Raw genomic sequence first — 20,918 nt, forward strand, 5'->3', positions numbered from 1 at the left:
ATCCACAAACAGCAGATGTTTGCCTTTAGTCTGTGTGGGTACCTCACGTAATGTTTGTTTTTTCTGTTGTCATCTGGATCTGGTCTAACTGGGTAGGTAACACAAATTCTGATTTCTGTAGATTTTTAGAATGACAATTTTGAAGGTCTTCAGTGAGCTGAATACATTCTTTGCGGGTTTTTTTCCCTGCTAGTCCTCTTTTCTCACAGCTAGGTATTTAATGGTTTGTTTTCTGTAAATCTGTTGTAGTATGTCTGGTTTTCCTTTGCCAGACTCTGAGGTAGAGACATGTTTAAATTGTTTTTGGACCCCCTCAAACTGCCTTGCATTTAATAATTAATATTGATAATATTGATAGGGCTAATAGTGGGTAATATTAAATGCACTCTTCCTGTGTGCCAGGCATTGTTCTAAGCCAGCACTGTTTAATAGAAATATAGTGCAAGCCACATATGGGAATTCACATTTTCTAATAGCCACATTTAAAAAGAAACAGTTGAAATTAATTTTTTTTTTTTTTTTTTTTTTTTGGTGGTACGCGGGCCTCTCACTGTCGTGGCCTCTCCCGTTGCGGACCACAGGCTCCGGACGCGACGGCTCAGTGGCCATGGCTCACGGGCCCAGCCGCTCCACGGCATGTGGGATCTTCCTGGACCGGGGCACGAACCCGTGTCCCCTGCATCGGCAGGCGGACTCTCAACCACTGCGCCACCAGGGAAGCCCGAAATTAATTTTAACAGTACATTTTATTTAACCCATTATATGAAAAATTTACGATTTTGACAGATAATCAATATAAAAATTATTAGCGAGGAACATACTTTTTTAAAATCTTTGACGTGGCGTGACGTTTACATTTACAGTGCCTCTCAATTCAGTGCTAAATTTGCTTCGGATACAATTGATCTGTATTTTGATTTTGTTAAATTTACGGTTGCAAAGTAGATTCTCACTGCAGTGTATGTTCCAAACATGTGTAAAAGTTTTCCAGTCACTTAATTGAATGCAGTTTAAAATTTAAACGAACGAGTTGTTAGCCACCTCTCAAGTGTTAGATAGCCACACACACGCACAGTTTTAAGTGTCATTCTGCTCACCAGCCTTATGCAGGGGGAATATATATATTTTCACTTTATAGACAAGGAAACTGAGGCCCAGAGGGCACTCAGTTAGGGAAGGAATGGGTGAGGTCAGAATTTGAACCCTGTCTCAAAGTTTGCTTGTGTCCCCACTATGCTGTCTAGTTCTTAATTGTTCCAAACTGACCTCACTTTTTTTTCATGTTCTAATTCATTGGCTTTTTTTTTTTGTCTTTCTCTGACCGTTGTCTTTTTGGCTTTTTCATGTGTTAAAGATTGATGGAAAAAAGTTGTCTGAAAAAGTGAGCCTGAATTTGCCGTGAATTTGGTTGTTCATCGGTGTTTTAAAAACCAGCGTGGCTGGTGGCCACTGTTGAAGCACCGTCTGCTCTGTTATCTCTATAAATGTCAAGACATGATTCGCTTTCTCTAAAGTAAGCGCTCAGGTTTCCTTCTGCATTTTGTAGCGCTCTTTCTTTAATCACGACTCTGATGTGTTTTATTTCCACCAAGGTTGTGCGTAGTCGTTTCTTCTGCCTTGGCTCGTTTCTAGCCTTTTTCTTAAGCCAAGAGTCATGGTTATTTCCCTGGGTATAATTTTTTTTTCCCTGATGTGTTATTAGCTTTGTTCTTATATTAATGATTTCTCTGAGCATATTTCAGGTTCTTTTTTTTTTTTTTTTTGAACTGTATCCAACCGGCTGTGTGTTCCTGTCTACCTTTGTAGGTAATATTTTACTTCATATGCGACTGGCTTTTATACAGTTATTCTGTTGCCCTCTACTGCAATGATGGTTGTTTATAAAACAGAGATCTGAACTGTGCTCTTTGGCGAGGAAAAGTGGTCCAGATGTGCAAAGTGTTATTTTTTTGAGTGCTACATACGAGGAAAGGAGGTGCAGTTCTGGTTTCGCTGTATTTCATCCACAGTCAGTGTGCCATGTTCCCAGTTTCTCCAAGATTGCCTTCTCCTCCCCTTTTTTTGAGGTTCCCCTTCTCCTGTCTGTGGATGTCCTGTGCACCTGTCACCTTTCACTGCTTATCTCGTTTGAATGAAATGGATAAAAGCTGTGTCCTTTCTTGAGTTCTTACCCATTCTGAGTGGTTGCACAATTCATTCTTTTGAAATATCTTGACTATTTTATAATTAGTTAAGTTGTCTTAACTGAGGTGACGCGGCTTTTACACTTGGATTTATCCCTAACTAGTTGTGTGACTTTGACCGAATTATTCTCTCTCTCTCTCTGTCTCAGTTTTTTCAGTCATGACCAGGTGGGCTGGTGAGGTGAGCTCTCAGATTTCCTTCTGTTTGAGAAGGTTGTGGGTTCTTTCTCAGGAGGCTGCATGGATTATCCCTGTGGGTCCCCTGTCTTGGGCTTGGGTCCCAGATGGCTTCCTTTTGGTCCCTTGCTGCAGGACTTCTTTTGTTTTGGACCACTCTTCCTTTGTGAACGTGCCCTGAGAGCTGTTCTCAGTTCGGGCATTTATGTATCACATACGTATGGCACGTTACACACATCGTTTGTCCTGCTTGATGGATTTTCATAAACTGAATGCACCCATATGCCCCATGTCTGGGGGAAGAAACAGAACGTTATCAGCCCCTGGGTGTCCCCGCTGTGCCCCCTTCTCGTCATTCCTCCCTCCAAGGAAGATGTCTGGCTTGACTCTAAAAGCATAGCTTGGTTTATCCTGCTTTCAAACTTTATACATATGGAACCATACAGAACGTATTTTTTAGGTGACTGGCTTCATTTGTTCTGCACTGTGTTTGTGAGATCCGTCTGTGTTTTTTGCAAAGTTGTGTTTATTTTCATTGTTGCATAGTATTATATAATGTGGCTGTATCACAGTTTATTCATCCTACTCTTTGAATTTGGGTTGTTTCCTGGTTTGGGCTGTTAGAAATAGTGCTTCTGTGAACCTTCCTATATGTACTGTGAGCGAATGTACATGTTTCTGATGGGTGTATGCCTAGAAGAATTACTGGGTCAATAGAGCGTGTGTCCACTCCTCTTTAGTAGGTACTGAAAATAGTTTTCCAAAGTCGTTGTACCATTCGCATTCCCACCTGCCACGTGTGAGGGTTCCATCTCCTCCCCAACATTTGCTGTTTTCTGTCCTTTTTTTTTTTTGCCATTTTTGTTGGGTGTGCAGTGGTGTCACATCGTGGTTCTGTTTTGAATTTCCTGATGGTACAAAAAACAAACCTTATTACCATTATTTTTAATTAGCCTCTTTCCCAAATGACTTCTCCTTGGACATTGTCATCAAGTGAGTTGTCCCGTGTTTCCTCTCCTCTGTCACTGGGCGCTGCTCCAGCCTTCTCCAGCTCCCCTCACGTTGTCTGTGCGTAGACTTCCTCCCCACAACCCTATCCTGGAGAGCTGTCACTCACTCTTCCTGGAGAGCCGTCACTCACTCGTCCTGGAGAGCCATCACTCACTTGTCCTGGAGAGCCGTCACACTCATCCTGGAGAGCTGTCACTCACTCAGACACCAGCTCATCACAAATGCTGTGGGGCGGGGTGGGGGGGGTCCCTCCTGAGATACTTGGGGGATACCAGTGCAGTGATCAGAAATAGACCCAAACCTGGTGGGTCTTTAGGGTTCAACTCCCCTCATTTCCTGTCTTTGTGGAGTTTGACTACTCCTTCTCCTGGTCTCCTCACCCCTGAGGTCTCTTTTCAGCTCTTCTATGACAGCTGTTACTTTTAGCTAGGTCAGCATCCTTTCTGCAAAGTTAGAGAGTAATAACCATAATTGTAGTAGGAAACTCCAGACAGATTTTAAATTTCTTAGATCTCCTTTCTTATCTTAGAAAGCCTTTTCGATAAACATTCCCTGTAAACTAAACAAAGACCTCGACTGGGGGATGGGGAAGTGGAGGGAACCGCCCAGATGCACATCATTCAGGGCCCCTCAGGACTGGAGGGACTCGTGAGAGCTGGAGCCCAGAAATCTGGGGGTGGATAAGACACGGTGTCCCCTCCGATTTCTGTAAGCACCCCTTGCTCCATCCTGCGACCAAATACCTCAGCTAGCCCCTCTGCGCACTCTTTACACTCCAGACTCAGCGGGGATGGACCTCGGCAGCTGCCGCTCCCCACCCTGCAGGAGAAGCTCAGAGGTCCTGTCCCCCTTTCCTCTGAGGGACTCTTTTTGGTGACCACAGAAGGATTTGAGCACTCAGGACAAAGCTAGCAGAGGAGCTCTGGACGATGGCTGGAGGTCAACAGCCCCTACAGGTGGTGCCCAGGGTGATCTACTGACAATGAGCGGGTGTTTTCCAGTTGCTGGGCTCCGATGCCTGTCTAGGGACAGCAGGATGGCTGCGCAGGGCATGCCACGCGCTTCCTCCTGACCTTTGACTTTGATGAGACAATCATGGACTAAAACAGCGACAACTCCATCGTGCGAGCTGCGCTGGGCCAGCGGCTGCCTGAGGGCCTGCGTGCCACCTACCGCAAGGGCTTCTACAACTAGTACATGCAGCGCGTCTTCCAGTACCTTGGCGAGCAGGGCGTGCGGCCGCGGGACCTGCGTGCCATCTACGAGGCCATCCCCTTGTCGCCCGGCATGGGCGAGCTGCTGTAGTTTGTGGCCAGGCAAGGTGCCAGCTTTGAGGTCATTCTCATCTCAGACGCCAGCACTTTTGGCGTGGAGAGGGCGCTGCGTGCCGCCAGCCACCACGGCCTGTTCTGCCACATCTTCAGCAGCCCGTCGGGGCCCGATGCTCGGGGGCTGCTCCACGCGCACAGCTGCGCTCACTGCCCCGCCGACATGTGCAAGCACAGGGTGCTCAGCGACTACCTGTGCGAGCCGGCCCACGACGGCATGCACTTCGAGTGCCTTTTCTACGTGGGCGACGGTGCCAACGACTTCTGCCCCATGGGGCTGTTGGCAGGAGGCCACGTGGCCTTCCTGCGCCACGGCTACCCCATGCCCCACGTTATCCAGGAGGCGCAGAAGGCCGAGGCCAGCTCCTTCCGCGCCAGGGTGGTGCCCTGGGAAACCGCCACCAAAGTGCGCCTCCGTCTGCAACAGGTGCTGAAGATGTGCCGAGGACGTGGCCTGCAGGGGGCACCCCGGCGGGGAGGGGGTAAAGGGGGGTGGGGGTCGGGAAAGACAATCCTAGCTTTATTACCCCCTTTCCCTTTCGCTTTGGTTGGACCCTCCGGGGATTTCTGGAATCCTAGGTTCATCCACTTGCGGGGACAGGAGGAGGGAGTTCGGAGCTGTCCCCATCTATGCAGTTAACCCAGGTCGGCAGCTGCCTTCCCCTGTTCCACTGCAAGCAGATTCCGGAGTCTGTCCACACCCGGGTGGTGCGCATACCTGAACAGGTGGCAGTGCTTCCAAAAACCTTGTCCTCGCAGCTGGGAGGAAGGGGTTCCCCGGCAGGGTAGAGAAGGAACATCTCCTGCTGCGTTGGGTTAACTGTTGCCTTGGGCTGCATGGCCTCCCTCCCCCAGTCTTCTGTCAAGGGGACCCGGGTCCCGAAATCTCCACCCCCCCCCTTCCCCCACACCAAACTCCCTGCGGAGAGAAGCGGCGCTCTCTGCCCACGGTCCCAGGCCTAGATCTTGCTTTACCTGCTGTGACCCTACACTGCGCTCCTTGCCTCCCTTCCCCCACCCTGCCCCACCCTGTCAGCATCCCCACAGGAAAAAAAGCCAGAGGGAACAGACACCTCCTGGGGTGGAATGATGTAGCGCACTGTCCGGGGCTCGCGTCTGGCCAGCCAGGGACCTCACAGAGCCCGAAGATGTCTCCTCGCACCCCAGCCTCATCTATGCAGCAAGAACCAGGGACTTAACCAAAGTTTCCCCGCCGACTGGGCCCTCCGAGTCCCCCTCCTCCCGTATGCAACAGAAAGCCATGATGTTTCAAAGCAGAGCCAGTGGAAATCCAAGGCCCTCCTGCCTCTTGGTGTTTCAGAGCTATAAAGGAGGTGAAGGGGGAGAAAATTTTAAAAACCCAAAAAACCTAAACTTATTCTGGTAGCAAAAATTCACTTGGTCAGAATGTGAATATCCGGGTTCAGTGACAAAAGCCCACTTAAATTGCGTGATTTCTGAAAAATCTTAAAAGGCTTCAGGCAATCCTTATGGTTTAGAAAGTACAAGGTCCTAGTGAATGTGGTTTAATGTCTTTGATCAAGTTCAGGGGCCATCATCTAAACATCCTAGAGACCTTTGTATACTCCACACTGATTTCAATGACAAATCTCCTTTGTTGAGTCTTAGTACTGAGTTCCTCAAAGTGCTGTGTCATTCTGTGTGGTTTAATTTTAAAAAACACTCAAAGAGATCTTAAAGGTCATCTTGTTCACAGAACACAGAATGTTAGAACAAGGGGCTCAGGAAGGAATTTAGGTGAAACTCTTCCCTCATCCTACAGAAGAAAAACTTCTTTTCTTAAATGAGGAAATTGAAGCCAAGAGGAATTGAGTTGGTCTTTAAGTTCTAGAGGTAGAACCAGGGCTCGATCCTGTTTTTTCCTCCTAATCCAGTGCTCTTTAATTATATCTTACTCATCTTATAAAATGGTTTCCAAATGCCTAGATCTTAATTCCAGAATGGTGCTTTACTTTGATAAAGAGAATGTGGCTGGCCCGCATCTTTTAGAATATAATTTTAATATGTAAAATCTGGAGACAAGATTTAGCCCATGGCATATTTAAATCAGCAAACCATCCTATAATGGGTTTCATCTGTATTTAAATTATTTTCCTTCAGAGATTTTTGAAGTTGGTTTTGAATAAATGGTTTGTATTTATTGTTATATTAAGCCAGAGTTCTTTTTGGTTAAATTTATAAAGGAGTCTTTTAATGTCTGCAGAATCTCCTTACATACTAGTCTAATATTGGTAAATAAAGCTACATTTGCATTTAAAACAAAAAAATTGGAGAACAGAGGGATTTCTTCCCCTCAAACAGTTGTATCTTCTCAATGGGTTAACCTTATGAGATATTTTAAATTTGGAGTTACAAGACAGTTGACAACTGGCGATTCCAGTTGTGGAAAAAACCATATGTTTTTGATTTATGCATATTCTGATTTTATAGTATGCGGTTAATGTGATAATTGGAAGGAATATTGTGCTCCAGGATGCACTTCAGTTTCTCAGCACTAGATGTCACTGGAGATGGAAGAACCAGCCCTCCTCCCGTCTTTTAATTCCAGGGTCCTTGGTAGTGAATTCGTCTGAAAGGACTTGGCAGGTATTTTTAAGTGTACTGGGGCCTGGGTACTGATTTCTGGATGCTGAATCTGTGAGAAGTAAATGGTGAAGAATTCAGTAGAAGAAACGTCTTCTTGAAGCCACCTTGAGAATTGATGTTGAAAGATGTAAATATGTCCCCTCACGTTTTTTTTTTTTTTTTTTTTTTAATTGTTTTTTTTTGAGGTACGTGGGCCTCTCACTGTTGTGGCCTCTCCCGTTGTGGAGCACAGGCTCTGGACGCACAGGCTCAGTGGCCGTGGCTCACGGGCCCAGCCGCTCCGTGGCATGTGGGATCTTCCCGGACCGGGGCACGAACCCATGTCCCCTGCATCGGCAGGTGGACTCCCAACCACTGCGCCACCAGGGAAGCCCTCCCCTCACGTTTTTGGAGGTTCTTTTCTCATTAAAAAAAAAAAAAATTTAATTGATTTTATTTTTTTATTTTTGGCTGCATTAGGTCTTCGTTGCTTGCAGGGGCTTTCTCTGGTTGCGGTGAGCTGGGGCTACTCTTCGTTGCGGTGCGTGGGCTTCTCATTATGGTGGCTTCTCTTGCTGCAAAGCATGGGCCCTAAGCGTGCGGGCTTCAGTAGTTGTGGCACGTGAGCTCAGTAGTTGTGGCTTGTGGGCTCTAGAGCGCAGGCTCAGTAGTTGTGGCTCACGGGCTTAGTTGCTCCGCGGCATGTGGGATCTTCCCAGATCAGGGCTCGAACCCGTGTCCCCTGCATTGGCAGGCGGATTCCTAACCACTGAGCCACCAGGGAAGTCCTCTTTTCTCAGTTTTTAAAATACTTTTTTCCAAAGTTGCCTCAAATACCTGGGTAATATCTTACAGGTAAAAGATTTTTCTTAATCTGGGTGTTAGGTGGTCATTTTGATTAGCTTGCATTAGAAAGTATTGTCACTTATTTGTATTTATTTATTTGTTTGCTTATATTTGCCCCTTAAAAGACTTTTCTTCTTTTACCTCGAGTTTTCCTGATTTTCAGCTCTAGAAATTCTTAAGAAAATGAAAATCTACAACTCCTTGCTTCTCTTTTTATCATCAGTTGTACATTTGATCATATTTACTCTAGGAAAGTAACCTTGACCCTTGGTATAGTGGACACAGCTTTCTCTTCCTTGGTTTCTGCTGGTTTGTGGACCCAAGAACCTTGACAGATAATCAGAATGAATTTTCTCCCAGCTCATTCCTTATTTTTGTAGAAACGGAGAAGGAGGCATTGCCGTCCTTAGTGGCTGAGAGACAGCAGAGAATAACAGTTAAGGACTTGAACTCTGGAACCCGACTGCGTGGAATCCAGTGCCAGCCCGGCCAGTTGCTGGCTGTGTGACCTTGGGCAACTTCCTCAGCCTCGCAGTGCTTCAGCTTCCTCGTCTGGGAAAGGGAGATAACAGTACCTGTCTCATCGGGTTGTTAAGAGGATTAAATGAGGTTTTTGTGAAGGCATCGAAAGCAGTGCTTGGCAAATAATGTTCTTAGGGCTTGTTAAATAAAGAACTTTAGTTTCAGACACTCTGTGGGCACTTTTATAAATGCTAAATAATCTAAAGGATCTCCAGTTTAGCTAGGGAGGGAAGAAGAAAAATCTTTTTTTCTCTTAGAAAAGAACTAGGAACAGACTCTGATGGCCTTGTTGTCACTTTGTCCATTCGTTGGACATTTGTGAGCACTTGCTTGGTGAGAGAGATTGTGTGAACATGAATAAGATACTTTCCATCTGGTGGGGAAACCAAACTTGAAACGAATAATGAAATCAATTGTCGTAGGTTCTCGGTTAATAAGAGTTAACTGTATCAGGGATGCTTTTGGCTGCAGGTAACAGCACCCGGAGTGCAGAGAAAAGGTGCCTTAAGCCAGTTAAGGGTTGTCCTTTCTCCCCTCGTTGGACGAGAACTACACAGCTGGGCTGCTGGTGGCAAGGGTTCAGTGGTTCGCCCAGAGCTGAGGTCTGTGTAATTCCCTTGGTCTTTCTCTCAATGGTTTCAAGACAGTTTCTGCAACCACGTAATCGCGTGTGAGATTTAGTCAAGAGGCCTGGGAAGGGCAATGGGGCATATGTTAGCAGAGTTCATCCCTGTTTCCAGCCCCGCTCAACAGCTTTGGCTTATATCTCATCGTGGAGCTGTGCTGCATGGCCCCTTCTGGCTGCAAGGAAGGCTGGGAATGGTTTCCTCAGCTGGTACCCCTGCTGTCCCTAACAAAAGTGGGATTTTGTTCAGGAGGAAGAAAGGGAAAGCAGAAGGTGGTTTTCACTGAAGGCACTTGCTACGTGCCGGCCACTGTTCGAAGCACTGTGTTCTGAGGATGGCTGTTTGGCTCTAAGTCAAATGTCCTTTTTCAGTTTTGTGTCCAGAATTTGTGAAAACCTGTAGCCTAAATGGATTCCTTAGAACAAAAGCGCTTTTTTATTCTTTTTAGATTGCTTTTTGGTCTTTTGCTATTAAAATGGTGAAAAGTTTCCTGCTAAAACCCTGTTGTCTTAGAAGATAGTTGCGTTCTGAAAAATGAGTGATGTGTAGTCTCTCAGAACCTGGATTCATCTCTGTCCATTGAATATTGATATTGGGTTGTGGTTAGGTTCTAAGGTTGGCCCTCCGAAGTCTGTTTAGCTCGGGGAACGAGGAAGCAATTCATTGGAATCTTGTAACAGTTCTGCCATGTGAATGCTTGTTGTCCTATGACAGCAAATGGGGACTGGAGTCGATATGGAGCTCATCACACAGCTAATAAGTGACCAGGCCGGCCAGAAATCAGTCTTAGGATTGGTGGAGACACGAAGGAGGGCGTGGTCAACAGGTCAAGCCTTCTGGAAGATGGTAGTGAGGATGCCAGAAAGGGTTCAGAGAGGAGTTGACCTTGTAGCCAGCGTAGACCTGAGTTGCCGTTGGGAGTCCTGGGTTGGGGTGATAAAGGCTTTCTGGTGGCTGGAGCTCAGAGGAAGCCATTACCCTGGGGAATCGGGGCTTTCAGGGAAACTGAGTAGGCTTGGAGCAAGGGGGTTGGGGGTATGGGGGTGCCAAGGCTGGAGAAAGAACATGTGTCAGATCATGGTGGCCTGAATTTCCCCCTTTAAAGCTCTCACGGCTTCTTTATTGCTTCAGGAAAAATACTCAGAGCTCATTTCAATTCTGAACATATATTCTGAAGACATTTTTCCAGTTTAGTTTCATTATCTGAACCATCACTGTGTCTTTTGAAGTGTCTAAGTAGTATATTGAAATCTCTTATCCATTTCTCTCATTTCACATTGAATGAATGGCATAGAATATTCAAAACGGATGGGGCCTTAGAGCCAGTCTTCTCCAACCTTTCTGTACCGTGGTTGGGAGCGTCTGGCACCTGAACACAGGGAGTCAGTGTCCGAGTTTAGGTCAGAAGATAATAATCTGTTTATCCAGCGCGCCTTCCACCCGAGCAGTACTTCCTGATGTGTTTTCCCTGGTCCCCGTGTATGTCCCTTACAGGACACTGATGTTGGGTTAATTATTTGCAGTTATGTATTTAACAAGGGTCCTCCCTGGCTTCTGGTTCTAGTCCTTAGTTGAGTTCTGGACACAAAGCAGACGCTCAGGAGCTGTTTGTTGATAGACTGCTCCAGTGTTGATGCGGTTCCTTGAGAGAGGGAAAAACCCTTGTTCAAATAAGTGTGGGCGATACTGGATTAAACAAAATTAAACAGGCTTGTTTATAGCAGTTTGGGAGAGCCTTGTGTCTGTGGCTCTAAGGAGGGGCTGCTCACTTCAGACTCACTGTGTTCTGAGGATGGCTGTTTGGCTCTAAGCCAGGTGTCCTTTTTCAGTTTTGTGTCCAGAATTTGCAAAAACCTGTAGCCTCAATGGATTCCTTAGAACAAAAGCGCTTTTTTATTCTTTTTAGGTTGCCTTTTGCTCTTAAAATGGTGAAAAGTTTTCTGCTAAAACCCTGTTGTCTTAGAAGATAGTTGCATTCTGAAAAATGAGTGATGTGTAGTTTCTCAGAGCCTGGACTCGTCTCTGTCCATCGAGTATTGATATTCGGTTGCGGTTAGGTTCTAAGGTTGGCCCTCCAAAGTCTGTTTAGCTCAGGGAACGAGGTGCCAAGATGCTGACTTAGCCAGTCCTTAGAGAGGGGATCAGCACAGTGACGGCACATAGAATAGGTCAGCAGCGGCCGAGTCAGTGGACTGGTGGCCAGTCGGCTGAGGGATTCTCGCTCCATCCAGAGTGTCAAGAGCAAATGGTGTGACATTATCATGGGAATGTTGGTGATACTGCAGTACCCGTCATATGATGGGATTCAGGAAATGTTTCCCCAGAGTGTGCGGGAGTCCCTCGGTTCCAGAGATTGGCTTTGGCCCTTTACCTTTGTACCAGTGCTTATGTAACATTAGGGTTACGTTATCCTCCCAGCTCCCACTCAGTAGAGCTCGGTGGTTTAGAGCATCTGCTCTGAGCCAGTGAGTTTGGGGTTGAACCCTGGCTTGGCCACTTGGGACTTTGGCCAGTTCCTTAATCTTGATAAGCCTCAGCTTCCTCCTTAAATGGGGATAATAATCATTTTTACCTCACTGGAGTAAAACATGTATAGAGGTAATCTGCACAACTGCTTTGCACAGTGTCTATGAGAGAGGTTGGCGAATTTCCTGTAAAGAACCAGATAGTGAATATTTTAGGAACCGTATGCATATTACTAAGTGAAAGAAGCCACTCTGAAGACTACATACTACAAGATTCCAACTATATGGCCTCTGGAAAAGGTAAAACTATGGACACAGTGAAAAGATCAGTGGTTGTCAGAGGTTAAGTTGGGGGGAAGGAAGGATGAACATGCAGAACACGGAAGGTTTTTAGGACAGTGAAGCTATTCTACGATGAGACACACGTCAAAGGCCATAGAATGTACGACACCAAGAGTGCAGATAGTTTTTCGCAGTAATGGCTGATCCTCTAGACATTGTCTTTCCTAGAGCAGAAGTTTTTCATTTTAATGAAGCCCAGCTTGGCGATGATTTCTTTCATTGATTTTGCCTTTGGTGTTGTATCTAAAAAGTTATCACCATGCCAGAACGTCATCTAGGGTTTTTCCCATTTTGTCTTCTAGGAGTTTTATAGTTCTGTGTTTTACTTTTAGATCTGTGGTCCATTTTGGTTTAATTTTTGTGAAACATTCCTGCACGCTGTCTACTTTCTTTGTTGAAGCCCTTAGCTTATTTTTTTAAAATTTATTTTATTGAAGTATAGTTGATTTATGATGTTAATTTCTGCTCTACAGCAAAGTGATTCCGTTGTAGATATATATTTTCTTTTTCATATTCTTTTCATTATGGTTTATTACAGGATGTTGAATATAGTTCCCTATATTCAACACACCTATAAACAACAACCTTGTTGTTTATCCATCCTATGTATACTAGTTTGCATCTGCTAATCCCAACCTCCCAATCCATCCCTCCCCGCTACCCTCCCTCCCCTTTGGCAACCACAAGTCTGTTCTCTATGTCTGTGAGTCTGTTTCTGTTTCATAGGTAAGTTCATTTGTGTCATATTTTAGATTCCACATGTAAGTGATATCATATGGTATTTGTCTCTTTCTGACTTACTTCACTTGGTATGATAATCTCTAGGTCCATCCATGTTGCTTCAAATAAAGCCCTTAGCTTATTAATCATAGTTTTTAAAGAGTCTTAGTTTGGTAATTCCAGCTTCCCTGCCGTGTGTGACTCTGGTTCTGAAGGTTTTTCAGCTTTTGTTTTTTTGCATGCCTTGTAATTTTTAGTTGGAAGGTGGGCAAGAGGGGCTGTGAGGAGAACTTTAATAAATAGGCCTGTGTAATGTATTGGTGAGGTTTGGGGAGGGGGAGCGTTCTGTAGTCCTGTGATTAGGTCTTATCTTCCGGGGGCCTGTGCCCCTGGACTGTGAACTTCACGGTGCTCCTCAGTCGTCCCTGTGTCCCCTTAGGTGGGACAGGGTGGCTGGAGGGGGCTGGAGTTGGGTATTTATCTTCCCCCAGCTAAGTGAGGCTCTGGTAAAATGGTTTCTCCTGAGGGCAGGTCTTGTTAAGATAAAGATACAGATGTAGAGAATGGACTTGAGGACGCGGGGAGGGGGAAGGGTAAGTTGGGACAAAGTGAGAGAGTGGCATGGACATATATACACTACCAAATGTAAAATAGATAGCTAGTGGGAAGCAGCCGCATAGCACAGGGAGATCAGCTCAGTGCTTTGTGACCACCTAGAGGGGTGGGATAGGGAGGGTGGGAGGGAGATGCAAGAGGGAGGAGATGTGGGAACATATGTATACGTATAGCTGATTCACTTTGTTATACAGCAGAAAGTAACACACCATTGTAAAGCAATTATACTCCAATAAAGATGTTAAAAAAATAAAGTTAATCATCAAAAAAAAAAAAAAAAAAACAAAGGGCTCTGGCATATTTAAAAATGGCTACATTCCCCACCTTCTTCTGGAAGCACGAGGGAATTTTTCTCTGATATTCTCTGTGAGAATCTGGGGGAGCTCCTGGAGAAGATCTCACAGAGGTTTGGGGACTCCCCCCCTCCCCCCCCCAGGGCTGGGGCTCCCTGGAGTTTTTAAGCATCAGACCTGCCCACTCTGAGCCTCCACCAATTTGTCATAGGTTTTCCTACCCTGGCAACCTTCTCTTGGGTTTCTGTTCCGGTAAGTTGTGATCACCTATATCTGACTAGCTCTCCAAATTGGGGGCAGCAGTTTGCCCTGTGACCTCACTTCTCTGACATCTAAGAAGAGTTGTTGGTTTTCAGGGTTTTTTTCCCGTAGCCTTTTACTTATTGTTAGGACAGTGTGACTTTTAAACTACCTACATAGTGGACTAGAAACCAGAAGGTAGCTCTTTTTTTCTTTGAAATTAATACCAGAATGGGATTCTCATTCAAGCCCTCATCTGTGTTTAGTCATGTTTTGCCTATTGTAATAATTTATATTTTTGTTACAAAGCTATAGTAATCAAAATAGTATGGTACTGGCATATAAACAGGCATATAGACCAGTGGAACAGAATTAAGAGCTCAGAAATAAGCCCATGCATATTCGATCAACTAATATTTGATGAGGGATCCAAGAATATTGAATGGGGAAAGAGTAGCCTCTTCAAGAAAAATGGTGCTGAGAAACTGGACATAAAAGAATGAAATTAGATGCCATCTTTCACCACTTACAAAAATTAGCTTGAAATTAAAAGACTTAAATGTAAGACCCAACACTGTAATATTATTATAGGAAAACATAGGGAAAGGGCTTCTTGACCTTGGTCTTGGCAATGATCTTTTGGAAATGACACTGATATCAAAAGTGCAAGCAATAAAAGCAAAAATAAACAAGTGGGACTATATTAAACTAGAAAGCTTCTACATGGCAAAGGAAACAACAGAATGAAAAGGCGGCCTACAGAATGGGAGAAAATAATTGCAAACCAGCTATCTGATAATAGGTTAATACTGTTAAAAACAAACAATCTGATTAAAAAATGGACAGAGGACCTGAATAGACATTTTTCCAAAAAAGACTTACAGATGGCCAACAGATACATGAAAAGATGCACAGCATCACTAATCATTAGGGAAATGCAAATCAAAACCACAGTGAGATATCATCTCACACCTGTCAGAATGACTCTTATTTAAAAGATGAGGTAACAAGCGTTGGTGAGAATGTGGAGAAAAAGGAACCCTTTTGCACTGTTGACGGGAATGTAAATTGGCGCATCCACTATGGAACACAGTATGGAGGTTCCTCAAAAAATTAAAAATAGAACTACCACATGATTCAGCAATTCCATTTCTGGGTATATATCTGAAGGAAATAAAATCACTGTCTGGAAGAGATATCTGCATCCCCATGTTCACTGCAGCATTATTTACAATAGCCAAGACACGGAAATAACCTAAGTGTCCATTTATGGATGAATGGATAAAGAAGCTGTGAGATATATATCTATATAATAGAATATTATTCAGCCATTAAAAGGAAGGAAATCCTGTCTTTTGCACAAGGCGATGGACCTTGAGGGCATTATGCTAAGTGAAGTAAGTGAGACTGAGAAAGACAAATACTGTAGTATCTCACATGTGGAATCTAAAAAAGCTGAACTCATAGAAATTGAGAGTAGAAGGATGGTTGCCAGGGGCTGGGGGGTGAGGGAAATAGGGAGATGCTCGTCAAAGGGTGCAAACTTCCAGTTATAAGACGAATCAGTTCTGGGATCTAATGTACAGCATGGTGACTATAGTTAGTACTGTGTCATATACTTGCAGGTTGTTAAGAGAGTAATAGATCTTGAATGTCGTCACCATACACATCCAAGAAGGTGACTCTGAGGGGATAGAGGTGTTAACTAACCTTACTGTGGTAATCGTTTTGTAATATGTATGGGTATCAGATCGTCACGTTGTACACCTTAAACTTACATATGTTAGATGTCAGTAGTATCTCAGTAAAGTTGGAAAGCATAATTTATATCAGTATAAATAAGCCAAACAAACTTCACTTAAAACTGCTGTATTACCTACCAGCCCTGCATGCCCGAGATGTGTGGTAGTGAGACCTCCTGCTTCGTATTTGGGTCACTGTTTTATCGTGTGTTTAACGAGCACTCATGCTGCCCGTAGTGTGCTCTGGGCAGGGTGCTGGACCCTGGGGGTGTGGAGCAAGACAGATCCGGTCTCCACTGCCACAGAGCTTCCATCATTCTGATTTTCTTACACATTTCTTAAGTTCAAGAGAAAAAGAGAGAAGTACGGGAGGAGTGATTTCACTGTCTGGTCACTAAGAATCCAATTTAGAATTTTTTTAAGTGAGAGAAAAGAGAGATCCATTTTGCTCAGCCTTGGCTATGTAGACCTTAATATGTGATGGGGTTAAATAAATGTTCTGCACAGAAAAAAATGTGTGTGTTGGATTCTTACTGGAAGGCTTAGTAGTGATTTTTTCCTTTCATCTTTTTTTGTTGAATTAGTTAAAATAATTCACATAGAGACTGCATACGCATGCGTGCTTCTGTATAGGAATGTGTATGTGTGGATACGAGGCCACGTTTGTTTTAAATTAACACATATGAAAATGATTTAAAATAAATAATGCAGGGGCCCACTGACATAGCCGCCCACAGCACTTCAGAGGTGTGTGGAAGTCTTCACAGGTGGAGGGCAGGGGCTGTGTGATGGGCTGGGATTGTCTGACCACCTCCCACGGTGGGAGAGGCTGTGCAGTGCAAAGAATCCTTTCTGTTAAAGAACCTCTTGACTTCCCATTCATTACGGTTAAATACCAGTGCAGTTCCCAGCTCTGCATGGAATCAGTTTGTTCCGGTTTTATCTCGAGGCAGAGAATACACTAGAGTGAATAATTACTTAAAATCCTGTCTTGTCCCAGTGTTCAGCATTTCTTTCTTCTAGGAACTGGAAATGCTTCTCCAGGTATGTATTCATTTTCTTGAGGCCACTTTTGCAGCAGGGCAAGAGTCCTGGTTTCCTCCACATTTAGTTTTAAATGGATGGAAACCTGCATGATGGTTTCTCAAAGGTCACTCCTAGAATTCATGGTGGTTAGGAACTCACCTCCCGGCCTCTCTTCATATGGTCCAAAGTTCAGCCCATCTGCTCCCTTGTGTCTGATAAATGTTCGGCTGGATCAGGTTCTCAGAGAGCAAGGACTTGCTCTCAAACCTTTGGCAAATGTCATTTTATTTCATTTTGAAAATCAACACTTTTTGCGTGACTATTGTTTGCCATTGCGGTAGGCAGCTGGGAAACCAGTATGAAAGAGTAAACAAAGGAATTCAGAGTCCAGTTTATTTGAAGAACTTGCCAGCAGGGACCAGGGTGCCAGAGAGGAATGATCTGAGCCTGGAGTGCACGCCTGTCCCAAGCTGCAGCCATGCTGGGAGCCAGAGGGCAGGGGCCCTCTCACTCTGCACTTGCACACCTGCTCAAGGAATTCTGCACAACTCTGCGTTCCTTGAACATTTGTAAGTTGGTATCTATGTTTTGTTATATATTTAACATCTGCACAAGATAGAATTTTTGGTGGAGATCAAATATTGACATTTTAAAATAAAATCACTCTTTCAAATGAATCCAGTGAAATGTAAAACCAGAGGGATTCAATATCCACCGTCATCAATGTAAAAATAAATTAAATGTCTCTCTTTTTTCACTGTTGGGAATTTTACATCGTTTTCTTTTTTCCTTGAGATTGTATATCCAGTTTACCCTACAGAAGTTTTTCCTAGTTTAATATATTTTTGTGCTTGGAAGTGTTTTTCTTTGATCGTCTTATCATAATCCCTTATAATAAAACCATGCAAATAAATTTAAATGTAATTAAAAAATTTCCTATAACCATGAGGCTGTGATTATTAAGGAAATTTCTTCCAGAGTGAGTACCATCATAATTATTTGTGGTACATACTTTTTCAAAGCAGCAGAAGTGTACATTTTGATAACTGATTATTAAACATTAAAAGTGCTATTAGAGATGTGTCATTTAACAAAATGTATGGGACTTTCCCCTCAGGCTGTTCACGGGGACATTGACGTGGGGGGGGAGCACAGATTTACCCTTGCTTTCCACATAGATGAGTTGATGGGAGTGGAAGGAGAGCTACTTCAGCCGGGTCCTTTATTTCTTCAGGATGGTTTTAGGAGATGAGCAGAAGGTCACGTGCTGATCTCTTAACCAATGATCATTAACACTCCGTGTGCTGACGAGCTGAGACTTGCTCCTCCTTCCAGTTTTGTTGAAAGTTAAGAATTGGAGCCCACCTGACTTCCACAAAGGTTTTGTCACCCAGTCATTGGAACCATCCACTTTCTCAGTTTCTGGAAAGTTTACCAAAATGGCTTTACCCCAACTTATCAGACAGCTGTCAATCATGCCTGTTGCTTTTTCACTTTAAAAGGCAGCTTTTAAAATTCCATATACTCTGGAAAGGCTGAGAATGCATTTTTATATTATAGGCTTTAAATGTATTTTTGTCTCTATGTAGTGTGTGTGTGTGTGTGTGTGTGTGTGTGTGTGTGTGTGTGGTGAAAACCATGGAGCTGTAGAATTATTGTAATTTCAGTTAGAAAATAGAGGCTTTTAGTTTAAAAACATCTAACTTCATTCTTCAGTTAATGTTAATATCTTTTTCTCTGGCATCTCCATCATTTTCATTTCCCAATTCTAAGATGATAGTTAAGAGGGGGGAACTGGGGACAGTGCCTTTGCCAACTTGAAATCGGGAGACTGTCTTCAACACGTCCTATCCGTCTGTTTGCTTTGTTGTCAAGACACTCTGATATATCTGAATACAGAGCATCCCAACACGGGCCTCAGTACCCAGACTCTGTTACCACATTTGCCCTTAACAGAAATCTGTGCCAGAAGAGAAAGGCAAGAAGTCCTATAATATGGCTTGATGGCGGAGGCTTGGGTTTAAACCAAATATTGAAAATTTTCTCTTTGTTTGGCACCTTGAGTGCACTGTAGAGAAGTCCGGATGGGTAACAGGTATGTCTTGCTGGTGTAAAATGAAAGAAGAGCAGTTGTGATAAGGAGGTGGGAGAGAAGAGGGGAACTGGGGTGCCTTGCAGGCACCTTCTCAGGCAGATCCATGTTGGAAAAATGCACATGTGGAAATCAGAGACCTGGAGGTGGATCCCCTTAGATCTATCCATGCTCAATATCTTCTGGAAGTTTCCATTCTTAGAAAACTTCCAGTTTGAGACTTATGCTTTTAGACAGTACTTCTCAGATACCCCCTTTGTGCTCGTAGGCCAGAAACTTACTAAAAAATCCATGTCTTCTCAATTCTTCTGAGCACATGGTACACAATTCTGTGGGGTTTTGTTTTCATACTTAAGAGTTACTAGTTAGTAACTTATTAGGTCATTAAAACTTGGTCTTTATAAGGGTAAATTGGGAATTACTGGTCAGTATTCCATTGAGATCTGTAATTTTCAGGAAGAGCTCTGTTGTCAGTCATTGTTCAATTGGGTGATTGAGTTGGGTGGTGGTTTTCAATCATTGATATCCTTGGGATTTTATTTATGTATAAAAAAGATTGGATTTTTTGTGATCAATATACTTTGTTATGTGTGTTTAATCTTTTCAGGTATAGTTATGGATAAAATGGAGCTGTTTATTTTAAGCAGAGGTGACATGATTTTGTTTCTTTCTGACTTTTTGATTTCTTTTTCCACAGAAAGAGGAACCAATGGGTTTCCTAAGTTTTGGGTTCTTTATTCTAAGTGAGTTAAAGAAGAAAAAAGGTTGGAAAACTACTCAAAGGATGCAGATTCTGTATCTTTCTCATTGTTAATTTTGTATATTTATATTTTTCCTCTTGTTAGATGTATTAAAGGTTTGTCTTTTATTCTTCTGTGTGTACCTTCAAGTCTTGTGTTTATCTTTTGTTTTCAAAGTATCAATTTCTGCTTATGTCTTATTTCCTTATTCTCTTTCTTTGATATTTAAACATTTTTGTTTATTTTACACCCTTGTAGAAATATGAAATCATATAAGGCTGTATGTTTTCCTTTGAGTATAACTTTGGCAGCATCCTCTGCGTTTTGATACGTAATTTTTTTTTTTTTTTTTTTGCGGTACACGGGCCTCTCACTGTTGTGGCCTCTCCCGTTGCGGAGCACAGGCTCCGGACGCGCAGGCTCAGTGGCCATGGCTCATGGGCCCAGCCACTCTGCGGCATGTGGGATCTTCCCAGACCGGGGCACGAACCCATGTTCCCTGCATCGGCAGGCGGACTCTCAACCACTGCGCCACCAGGGAAGCCCTGATACGTAATTTTATATTTTTGTATAGTTTTTTTTTAAATTACAGTTTTATTTTCTTCATTGTCGCAATAGATATTTAGGAGAATGTTTGTTTTTAAAATTTCCATGAGTTGGGATTTTAATTTCAGTTTATTGATTTATCATTACGCTATCTTTTCAAGGTCTACTTCTTTCTATCTTTCTCTCTGTATCTAGGCTATATTTAGATTAAACTTATTGCTTTTTCTGATCTTTATTGCTCCCCATCAGTGCATTTGGCCACTGGTTACCTCTTTCCTCTCCATTTTGATTTATCTCTTGGATGAATAGAGGTACCATCCCTGGCATGTTCATGGCTTTTGCATGTAAATGATAGCTGGATTGTCTGTAGGACTCATGATGTTTTTATTAAAGCTTAAAGGTGTGCTGTTTTCTTCCAAATCCTGGAGTTGAGAAATCTTAGACCATTTTTGCTACTTGAAGCCAACCTGCATTTAATTTTTATTTGTACTTCTTTGTGGCATTTTCTATTTATCTTAATAGCGTATGACCATGAGATATGTGAGTATTGGCCACTTCTGTCTCATTCTGTCTGGATTGATAGCAAAAACCATTTGAAATGTCCATTGTATAGATACTGCCTCCCCCCCCCACCGCCCCCCACCCGGTCCAGTGCTGGTCCTTGTTTTCTCCATTTTTATACTTACTATTCTTTTAAACTAGGCGTTTGGGAGTGGAGAGGTGAGAGATGAATCTGACAGCTACCCAGGAGGTAGCTGAGCACTGAAACAGAGTGGGGCCTTTGAGCACAGGTCAAAAATGAAAGAAAGGCAGGAAAG

The 20,918-nt window shown here is 43.5% G+C and overlaps 1 protein-coding gene and 1 pseudogene across 2 annotated transcripts in view; both read left to right on the forward strand.

Moving 5' to 3' along the window:
* KIF16B (kinesin family member 16B) overlaps positions 1 to 20,918 on the forward strand; it is a 256,485-nt gene that overhangs the window by 44,537 nt on the left and 191,030 nt on the right. The window lies entirely within an intron of this gene.
* On the forward strand, positions 4,354 to 8,639 carry LOC136134580 (phosphoethanolamine/phosphocholine phosphatase pseudogene; annotated as a pseudogene).

This window comes from Phocoena phocoena, chromosome 15, assembly GCF_963924675.1.
Source record: "Phocoena phocoena chromosome 15, mPhoPho1.1, whole genome shotgun sequence".
NCBI lineage: Eukaryota > Metazoa > Chordata > Mammalia > Artiodactyla > Phocoenidae > Phocoena > Phocoena phocoena.